Raw genomic sequence first — 11,504 nt, forward strand, 5'->3', positions numbered from 1 at the left:
GCACTTTTAATTGCATGAAGAAATTGTGTACTTCTGGGAAGTCTGCTGTAGGTTACATTATTTTATGTTAAATAATTTTATATATATATATAAATATATATATATAAATATAAATATAAATATATATATATATATATATATATATATATATATATATATATATAAATATAAATATAAATATAAATATAAATATAAATATAAATATATATATATATATATATATATATATATACACACACACACACACACACACACATACACATAAATACACACACAGTTAGGTCCGGAAGTATTTCAACAATTGTTATACACTATATATACACTATATATACTTTATATACTTTATACACCACCACAATGGATTTGAAATAAAACAATCAAGATGTAATCAAAGTGTAGACTTTCAGCCTTATTTTAAGAGGTTCCATAAAAATACGGCATTTACAATTTAGGAATTACAGCCAAGAAGTTAATTGACCAGATGCGGTCCATTCCCTCGTTACTTCAAGACAAATGAAGCAGATAAAAGGTCTGGAGTTAATATCAGATATTGAGTTGGCATTTGGCAGCTGTTCGAATCGAGCTACCAATATGAAGTCCAAGGAGATCTCAATGCAAGTTAAGGAGGCCCTCATTAGGCTGAAAAAACAACATAAATGTATAAGAGAGAAAAAAAGCACTGGTGAGCTCAACAACATCGAAAGGCCTGGAAGACCATGGAAGACAACTAAAGTGGATGATCACAGAATCCTTTCCGTGGTGAAGAAAAACCGCTTCACAACATCAACAGAAGTCAAGAAAACTCTGGAGAAGGTAGGCGTATCATTGTCAAAATCTACATTCAACAGACGCCTTCATGAATGTAAATACAGAGGGTTTACAACAAGGTGCAAACCACTGGGAACATTCAAGAACAGGAAAACCAGATTAGACTTTGCCAGAAAACGTCTAAAAAAGCCTCCCATGTTCTGGGATAAGATTCTTTGGACTGATGAAACCAAGATTAACTTGTACCAGAATGATGGGAAGACAAAAGTATGGTGAAAGAAAGGAACAGCTCATGATCCAAAGTATACCACATCATGTGTCAAACATGGTGGAGGCAGTGTTATGGCATGGGCATGTATGGCAGCCAATGGAACAGGCTCACTGGTGTTTATTGATGATGTGACTGCAGACAGAAGGAGCAAGATGAATTCTGAGGTGTATAGGGCTATACTCTCTGCTCACATTCAGCCAAATGCTACAAAACTGATAGGACACCACTTCATAGTACAGGTGGATATTGACCGTAAACATACTGCAAAAGCAACTCAAGACTTTTTGAAGGCAAAGAAATGCAATATTCTTCAATGGCTAAGTCAGTCGCCTGATCTCAACCCAATAGAGCTGCTTTTCACTTACTGAAGACAAAACTGAAGGCAGAAAGACCCACAAACAAGCAGCGACAGAAGGTGGCTGCAGTGAAGGCCTGGCAAAGCATCTCCAGGGAGGAAACTCAGAATTTGGCGATGTCCATGGGCTCCAGACTTCAGGCAGACTGCAAAGGATTTTCATCCAAGTATTAAAATTATGGTTATATTTACAATTATGTCACTGTGTCCAAATACCTTTGAGCCCCTGAAAATGGAGGTACTTTGCTTAAAATGGCTGTAATTCCTAAATGGTAAATTCCATATTTTTGTGGACCCTTTTAAAATAAAGCTGAAAGTCTACACTTCGATCACATCTTGATTGTTTTATTTCAAATCCATTGTGGTGTATAAAGGCAAAATCACAAAAACTCCATCATTGTCCAAATACTTCCGGACCTTATTAATGCACTTACTCCAATACATTATTGTTTCTATAGTAACAATTTACCCAGAGACTTGTACAGTGGACTGGGCACATAATTTAAGACTAACAATAAACAGATTAAAACCGTGTTGTTTGTTGAGAAAGAAAAACGTGTAATCGTTGATATGGTGATGCTTTCTGTAAGGAGACGTTTATTTAACATTAATGGAAGGAGTCTCCAGTGTCAGAGTGCTGTAAAAGTCAAAGGTATAAGGAAAGTCTTCAGGACAGAGGAGTTTACAATTTGTGGTTTCTTGACAACATGACAAGCTGTTTTTTTTTTTTTAATGTAACCATAAATAAATAAATAATATGTTGTGTAATCATTGGCAAGTTGCTGTGGGATAAAAGGAATAAAACACTTCAAGATGTGCTGTTATAGGAAAATAATGAACGTCACTGATTATTTCCCCATAACAGCATGCCTGCAAGTGTTTTATTCCTTTACATGTTATATTCCTAGTACATGCATGCAGTTGCACATGATGATTAAAAAAGTGATTCTGATTCTGATATCAGGCTTCAAAAGGATAAGTTAACAAGCCATTTAGGTCACATGCTGCTAAGAAATGGTGTTCTATGTTCTGTTAGCGTGTTAGCTAGAGACTGTGTAGGTCAGGTGCTTTTCCAACTTCTTAATGCATCATTACATCACATAGACTTTAATGGACTTCCTGCATTTTTGTGACATTTCTGTGCACTTGTTGTATTGCGCATTGCTCCCTGTTAACCTTCAGCTAAACCCCGAGCTGAACCTTCATCATAAGCCCTGATTGTGTTCAGTTCAGCCTGAGCATAATGGAGATTGATTGGCTGTGGCCTGGGGCTTTGTAATCGCAGGCCAGGGGAGGAGAATTGATTTAAATAAACACATTAGACATTGTCTCTTACCTGCTTATCACCCTCCTCAGTATTGTGCTAATCCTTTGTTAACCTTGGCCTGGAAAGTGAGGACAGCGTGAGAAGAGAAACTCCAGAGTGCGTGAATCATTATGATCATCTTCATATCAAATTGGGAAATATGGTCAAAGAAAATGATTTTGAATTAAATACCTTTTTATTACAGTAAATATCAGAAACAATGTTGATCAGTGATTGGTCATTTGGAACAATGTTGATCAGTGATTAGTTATAGGGAAGAATGATGATCAGTGATTGGTCTTTAGGAACAATGATGATCAGTGGTGGGTCTTTAGGAACAATGATGATCAGTGATTGGTCATTTGGATCAATGTTGATCAGTGATTGGTCATTTGGAACCAGCTCAATCAGTGATTAGTCTTTGGAAACAACGGTGATCAGTGATTAGTCATTGGGAAGAATGATGATCAGTTAATAATCATTGGGAAGAATGATGATCAGTGATTAGTCATTGGGAACAAGCTCGATCAGTGATTAGTCTTTGGAAACGACGGTGATCAGTGATTAGTGCATGGGAACACTGGCTTGTAAGTGTAACTGAGTCAGGCTTTATACACTGATGGTGAGTTGAGTGAACTTGCTCTCTCGCTTCTCATAACCAGCAGCTGGGATGTTTGCTGGAGAGCCGTATCGAGTGCCAGACAGTCACTAATGTCTGCTCAAAAAGTCGCCAGATTAGTCACTGGGCTGACGATAATTTAATAAGTTGACAACAATGAGCACATCTATGTATTTCAAAATCCTGATCATTCAGGTTAAAGCTTATTTTCAAACGTTAGGCATCTGTACAATTGAAATCTGGTTTAAACTACATTTTAGAAGAAAAAAATGCAGCCCCTAAGGCCCTCCTCATATTTGGGGATGCTCTTGGTCTTGATGCAGATGCGTGTGCATTAGGGGGAAGTGTGAATAAGAGATGGGCCTTGTTGCTCCGTGATAGTGATGATCAGTTTCACTGCTTTATCTCCACCTGCTGGTGGCTTCTCTTGCTTCGCCCAGGACCTGGAGTTTTTAAGAATGTAAATATTCCTAAAATGTGCTTGAGGAATCAAGGAACAAGGAGAGAATGGGTTTTAAGGATACACAGCTGCTTCCTACACAGAAGTCTTTTTTTTATTCTGGTGTGTGACATATTTACGATATACACACCTCTGGAAAAAAAAAACAAATTACAATAAATGATATAATAATAATAACAACAACAAATGTAAAACTAATCATCTTATTAACTTTTTTTTTAAAAATAATTTTGTGCTTCATTAACAGTTAAAGCAGGGGAAGTTAATTAAGTATGTGTGGATGATCAGTAACTCAAAATTTGGTACTTTGACTAGAAGAAACATGTAAACGCATGAGACGGACGTCAAAACCAGGGCACAGACCCACGTCTAGAACAGACTCCTCTTTCTCTCTGTGCTGATCGGAGTCACATGCTGGATTTACCGCTCAATAATCAGCCATAACATTGATTGTGACAGAAGCAGGAGATCCTGTTCAAACCTGATTAACATCTCTTCTTCTGCCTCATACATCATGACTCCTGTTCCTGTCGGAAAAGGCCAGAGGCTACCGTAATGAGACGGTCGCATGGCTAGTGCAGGATGGAAAAAGAGACAGATGATCCAGTGAACCAGTTTTTTTCTTTTTAGAGCATGAGCAGATCAATGCAAGTACGGGCAGTTATTTGGCTAACTAACAATTTTTTACAATCTTATTTTTCTGATCACCAACCAATCCTTTCACTGAGCTTTTATATGTTTTATTCTGTCGAGTCATTTGTTTTGTAATTTATTATTTCTGTAAATTACCTGGCTTGCATTCTATATGAAAATTGCTATATAAGCTAGATATGTTTATTATTATTATTATTATTATTAAAGCTTGAAAAATGAAGAAGGAAAGTGTAGATCCCATCAGTGTACTTTGTTCAAAGGACTGAAAGAAAAACACCACATTTTGCCTTTAAATGACTGACAGGGTTGAAAGTAAAAGGGTTTACTTATTATTATTATTATTATTATTATCATCATTATTATTATTGAACAAGTATAATTAACAAGTATGCAAAATATGATTAAACAGCATCAATGCTAATGGAATGAGAACAGTACGGACATGCTAATGATTTACTTGAAATGTATTTTTTAAATGAATAATTCTATTAATATCCATAACTCTGATCCATAATTTGTGTAACAGGGTTGTACATGCAAAGTGACCTCATCAATCAATATCACAATATCACTGAAAATAAAGAACTTACTTTTCTTCTTCCCATGATCTTCAGAAATTTGGATGCAACTTCCTGTTAAACATGTGACTTGTGGAATCTGATTATGAAAGATAGAGAATCAGAATAAGATAGAGATAAAAAAAATATATATATATACATATATACCTATACATATACACACATATATACACTTTTCATACTCCAGACTTGTGGAAAAGGATGTTTCAAGTAAGAGATGCTGAATGGATTCACACAATAATGCAAAAAAAAAAACAAACATATTTTTTAAAGAATTTTAATGATCATATTTGAAGGTAATGTCTAGTTATTGTGATCTGAGACAGGCAAAAATGCTAAAATCTGAGATACACACATAGGTTGTTGTGAAGGACATGTTAGGCTACTTGTGTTTAAAATGTCTTTTATCTTTACATACATATTTGTAAATGTAATATCAGCGGGACATGAATAGCACCTCATTTACACCTAGACACGATGTACAGAAGCCAATCCACTTCCAAACCATCCAGCAATGCATATCAGTGTGTTTTCTTACAGATGATCAAAATGCCTTGTGAACTCTTCTGGTGTGTGTTGGGAAAATTCCACATCTGATTACGTAACAGGTCATCTCTCAAAGCAGTAGAAATATGCACCTCTTAAAAAGATTTATGGTTTTTCCAAACCGGACATAGTTTTTGACGTAGTCCATGACGGAGACATAAGGCATTTCAGATTCAGGACTGTACCAGACCCAAGCTCATAATCTCTTCATCTTGGAGATGTAATAGATGGAGGAGGAATCTCCAGAGAGATGAAATACAACCCTAAGATAAAGAGTTCATAACACTGCGAGAGAAGGAGGGATGTTCTTGTTATTGAAAGGATCAGATTCAGGCTTGTGCTGACTCATACAGTAGGTAGAGTTTTAGAAAAAATGAACAATCCTTGCTCTGCACAGTTTGAACATTTCACTTCACTGCACAGCATCACTTAATGCACGCCATTCTGGCAAATTAACTTGAACTGAGAGAACAGAGAGATTAGCAGGAGACAGGCACAGGCGTAAATTGCACGCTAATCCATGGACTGTGAAAATTGTCTGCAAGCTTATCGCGTTATTAAAGTGTGTGTGAATTGTCTCTGCTAAACTGTGAATTCCTTTTGCTAAAAGGCCAGCGAGTGCTCCGAAATGCTCTTTTGAATTTCACAAGGCGGTTCAACCTTCCTTCCTAGCATGCTTTGGGACAGGCAATCCTTTGGGCATGTTCCCACTGGGTTATGGGCTATTTCTCGATTAAACTGAGAACAGTTGATGTGGTGTCAGGGGGTTCTGATGAACAGTTTCCCCTGGCACTGGGACCTGGACCTCCAGATGTCTCTCAGTTCTGTGGGCGTCTCTGGAGAAGAGGAGGTTCCTAGAAACAGAACAGAGAGCAATAAATCCAAACTACTCTCCTGAGACTCCCATTTCAATGTGTTTACTATACTAAATTTACTTTGTCTGGGGCAAAGTATTTTGTTATTTTTTTTCTACCATGTCTTTAATGAATCTATATATATATGAATATGAATATGAATATAAATGACATGACTATAAATTCTGTTTTATTATTGTTTGTTCTGTTTTTATTCTGTTTTGTATTGCTTTTTCTTTTGTTAATTTCAGTGAGGACAGAAGGAGGAAGGAAGTAGATATAAGTATAAATTAGTGAAAGCAATGTCCAGTGCCATAATATATTCTCACCCCTTGCCAATGAAGCCTAGGGTGGGTTATTTTCACTGAACTGATGGATGTCCAGGAGCTTGAAAACAGCACGGCTTTAAAGATAACTGAACTACATTTGAGGGAAAGTCTAGACTTTTAGGGTGGAACAATATTTATCCCACTTGTGAAGGGAATTAAAATGAGCGCCTGGTATAAATAGGCTAGCAGGACTATGTCCATCCTGTATTTCAAAGATAAAAAGACATCAATATATCGTAATAACTCATAATCACACTAACCCAGAATATGAAGGGTTCCCTTTAGAGTCCGGTTCCTCTCCAGGTTTCTTCCTTATGTCATCTCTGGGAGTTTTTTCTCTTGCCACTATCACCTCTGGCTTGTTATGTGGACACCTGACCATCACACCCATATGTGGTTCTTCCACAAACTGTTGCCACAAATTTGGAAGCACAAGCTTGTATAGGATGTTTTTTGACTGCTGTAGCATTACAATTTCTCTTCACTGGAACTAAGAGGCTGAAACCTGTTCCAGCATGACAATGCCCCTGTGCACAAAGCGAGCTCCATGAAGACATGGTGTGTGAAGGTTGGAGTGGAAGAACTCGAGTGTCCTGCACAGAGCCCTGACCTCAACCCTTGAACACCTTTGGGATGAACTGGAACACCGACTGAACCCCAGACCTCCTCACCAACATCAGTGCCTGATCTCACTAATGCTCTTATAGCTGAATGATCACAAATCCCCACAGCCACGCTCCAAAATCTAGTGGAAAGCCTTCCCAGAAGAGTGGAGCTTATTATAGAAGCAAAGAGGGAATATATAATCCAGTTTTAAGCTCCTTTGAAGGAGTGTATTAGGATGGCTTTTATTTAACAAATCAGAATGTCCCAGAGCTTCATCAATCACAAGCAGCTGACTAATTCACCTTCAAATGCAACACACAAATGATTAATAGATGCAAATAAGGAAGAAAAGCTAACAGTAAAAGCAAACAGGTGCCAGTAAATGTTTCTTCTTGCCATTAACGAAGAACACAAAAAGCTTAATCATGAAGAGAGTAACAGGACTGAACCTTACATTAATAGTGATTCACTTTAAGGCCATCACTGTTGTCTATAAATCAGCTTACAGGAGACGAGAACACAGCTTTAAAGATCACTGTATCCCTGAAGGATTAATGTGTCCCAATGGAGTGAGTCTCATCTTCATCAGCTGTGGTGCTGAATACTGATCACAGAGGATCACGACACAGCCACACTCACCAAAATGCTTTTCCACTGACACTTTCAACAAATGGTTCCAAGTTCTGTTGTATTTCAGTGGCAATTTCTGCAAATTTAGCAACAGGACCTTTATATTTGGACCATATTGTTATCAAAGTGAGAGAGAAAGCAATAAGACTTGGTTTTGCTCTAGATAGTAACTTACAAGCCAGTTTAATGCATGTCATTCACAGGGACTTGTTTGATAGACAATCCACATAAATGGGTTCTTTAGCAGAAAACAGCTATCAGATTCTTCCATTGAAACATAATTTTTATTCAACATCCATTTCCTTTTTTTCATTTTCTAAAAATTGGGTCATTTGCCATTTCCTACCCACTAGTATACAATAGCTAGTTAGTGGGTGATAGGAGAGCTAGCTAGTGGGTGGAAACTGGCACTAGCTAGCTCTCCACACACTAGCTATTGTTATCTAGCTAGCTCTCCTATCATACAATAGCTACCAACCCCAGAGGGCAAAGGCTAGCATATGCTAACTCTGAGACTTATGAAGCCAGCCAACTGCAGCTTTTCAGTGTAATACACTCAGAGGGAAGTGCTATCTACCCTCTTCCACATACTAGTTCACAGATGCTTCCAAATGGCTAGTGTTGCCCTGATGGACTGGGGAGAGAGAGTATGCTCCTCCCATCCAGACAGCATGGTCAATTTTGTTCTCTTGGACTCCTAGCCATGGGATTCGAACTTGTGCTCTACTGACATTAGGATGAATGAATTCTGGTGCACCACTTGGGAACTCTGTTGATCTGTTTCAGATTTAAGAGTCAGTTTCATTTAGGGACCTAGGAACCTGGTCCTGTATGACTGAAAATAACAGCATGAGAGGATTGCTAAGATGGCTGCTGAGTGGACTTTACCAGAAGGACTTTGCCTATATTAATATACATCTGGGATTTGACATACAGCTGGAACTACTGTCAGAGCTGCTGTTATAGAAACTGAATCAGCACCTTCTGACCAATCAGACGAAAGAATTCAGCAGTGCTGTGGTGTAGACTGGATTAATTTGTCTCCTGTAGTCCTTTTTTCTTCCTCATGTTCTCGCACCTGTTTTCTTCCCCGCACTCGCTCTCAACACGTTTGATTCCTCTGTCTGAGACAGCGTGCCCTTTCTCCTGATCCACAGTAAAGCAGATATCAGAGTTGTAACAGAACCCCTGCCTGTCTCCGTGTCAGATATAAAGGGCTCAGTATGACTTCATAACCTTCTGCTGTGCTTGTTTTAATTAACTTGTAGGGAAAAGAACTATGAGGTCACAGTGTTGTTTCTGAATGCTGATGTTGCTTTTTGTCCTGAACCCAACCTAGTTTTCAGATTGCATTTGCTTACAATTTATTAAGTATAACCCTTAGTTACTGGCTGTACAATATGACTTAACTGCATGTACATGCGAGTGATGTTTGGTTATCTCAGTTTAGATCATTTAACAAACAGATTGAAACTGTAACATCTAGTCAGATTATTAATCTGAGGACTTACATATCGGTTTGTGACCAGGTCTTGTTGGGGCAGGACAACATTAAAAATGACATAGCCTCTGTCAGGAATTGGAGTCGAATGCAAATGCAAGCACAAACACAAACACAAACAAAAATAAACAACACAAAAACTAGGAGCCTAGACATAAATTATGTATACAAGACAAGCAACACACAGGCAACAGATAAGACACAAAAACCAGGACTTAAATATGCTCATTAGGTGCAATTGGGAACAAGTGTGTGTTTGATCAGTGGGGTCATGTGATGTGCAGGGGCTGATGGGTAGTGTAGTCCTGCAATGATTTCAGCACTGACATGACACCCTCAAACAAAACGAATTGGGAAAGGCTATCATATGTTTGCTGTAGGCTAATATCTAGTGAATATTTAACCCTGTAATAGACAGCTAAGAGTCAACAGCTCGTTTTGAGGCGTTTTAGATGTACTATTGTTAAACTGTGTTCAGTACAGCAGGTGTGTTTCCCATCACCAGTGAGGTGAACACAGTGGAGCTAATATCATTAAGCAGGGTTGCCAGGTTTCAGCAAAATCACAATTACATCTCAAAAAACACACAAAAGACCTGAAACTAGCCCAAAAAAAATAGGGCATTGGAAATGGGAAATACGTTTTTCTTCTTTTTCTCAGCCTTTGCATGGAAAACAAGGTCACCATGGTGTGTACATATTTCTGATGTACGGACATTATCCACTCCGCTCCATAATTCCCCTTTCCCTCTCCACTATATCTTATAAAATAGAAATAGAAATGTTTCTGTACATCATAGACACACTGTCTGCATCTTCCCCCTTTTTGTATTTATTTCCCACTATTTGCTATAAAATGAGACCTTTGCTACAGCCTATTTTTCAGTGTGATTACTGCCCCAATGGGACTCTAAGTGCTTGATGTTGTTGTTCCCATTTTTGACCATTAGGTGTGCTGAAAAGAGATCATTAATATTTTAAAAAGGTTTGCATGTATGGAGTTGTGGTGAATGATCCAGTCTGGGCTTTTTTAACCATTAGCTCTTTATTGATGGCTGACCAAATTAAGCTGTAATATATAAAAAAAACCATTAAGCCTAATATTAAGGAATAAAATCCAATACTGAACTGAAATATCATGACTGAAGGCGTAATTAGAAATCAGCACTATAATATTAATGTAGACTTCAATAGATTTCTGTGTTCAGGAAAGAAAATGGACCCTGTATATTGAACAGTGTCCATAACAATGTTATATTTACATGTATGTATTTATCAGAACCTGACTATAACAATCAATCAGTTGATAATAAATCAATCAATAATGAATACTTATGCATACAGTGTTTACAGTACATTTGTTTCCTCAGCTAACCACAGCATTGTGTTTAGTTACCATTCTCATTTCACTGTAACTGTTAACTCTTGAGTGTCACAGTATCAGGAAATACAGAATAAGGTTCAGGCAAAAAGAGCAAATGTGGAGTCCAATCTTTTCTGAAATTAGAAAAAAAAATCTAATAAATAGTACAGCTGAGATGATGTACTCAGAAAAGAGGACAGAGAAAAAAACAGAGGCTGGTGAGAGACCCTTCATAGCTGCTATAACACAAGTAAGAACAGGAACTAACTTGTTTCACCAACATTCCACAACATTAAATGTAACTATAAATGGTTAAAAAAAAGTATGATTTGTCATTTGTAATAAAAAAAAAATGTACAAATGGAAAAACAGTTATTTTATTAAAATTGTGTATAAGACGTGTTGAGATGTTATAGGAAAAAGATGAACTCAGATTATTGTTCTATATTGTTCTCGACAACTTTTATTGCTTATGTATCACACCTACCTTACATCACCACAGGTTGCCATAGTGACCATATCCATTATTTTCTCTTGGTTTACACTGTAGTGATGACACAGCGCAGGTGAGAGACGTAGCCACGACACCCCATGATGACTGATGATAGGATAAATCTAAGATCATGGTTTTTACAGTTCATTTAGGGGTCTGTGATATTATTATT

The 11,504-nt window shown here is 37.5% G+C and overlaps 1 long non-coding RNA gene across 1 annotated transcript; it reads right to left on the minus strand.

Moving 5' to 3' along the window:
• Positions 1-3,181: 3,181 nt before the first annotated feature.
• On the minus strand, positions 3,182-9,690 carry LOC128318916 (uncharacterized). Its single transcript, XR_008302343.1, has 4 exons — positions 9,488-9,690; positions 5,550-6,411; positions 5,024-5,090; positions 3,182-4,351 (listed from the first exon to the last, which is right to left on the minus strand). It is a non-coding gene; the product is annotated as an uncharacterized LOC128318916 (long non-coding RNA).
• Between the last annotated feature and the right edge of the window lie 1,814 nt (positions 9,691-11,504).

The sequence above is a fragment of the Pangasianodon hypophthalmus genome, chromosome 9 (assembly GCF_027358585.1).
Source record: "Pangasianodon hypophthalmus isolate fPanHyp1 chromosome 9, fPanHyp1.pri, whole genome shotgun sequence".
Lineage (NCBI taxonomy): Eukaryota > Metazoa > Chordata > Actinopteri > Siluriformes > Pangasiidae > Pangasianodon > Pangasianodon hypophthalmus.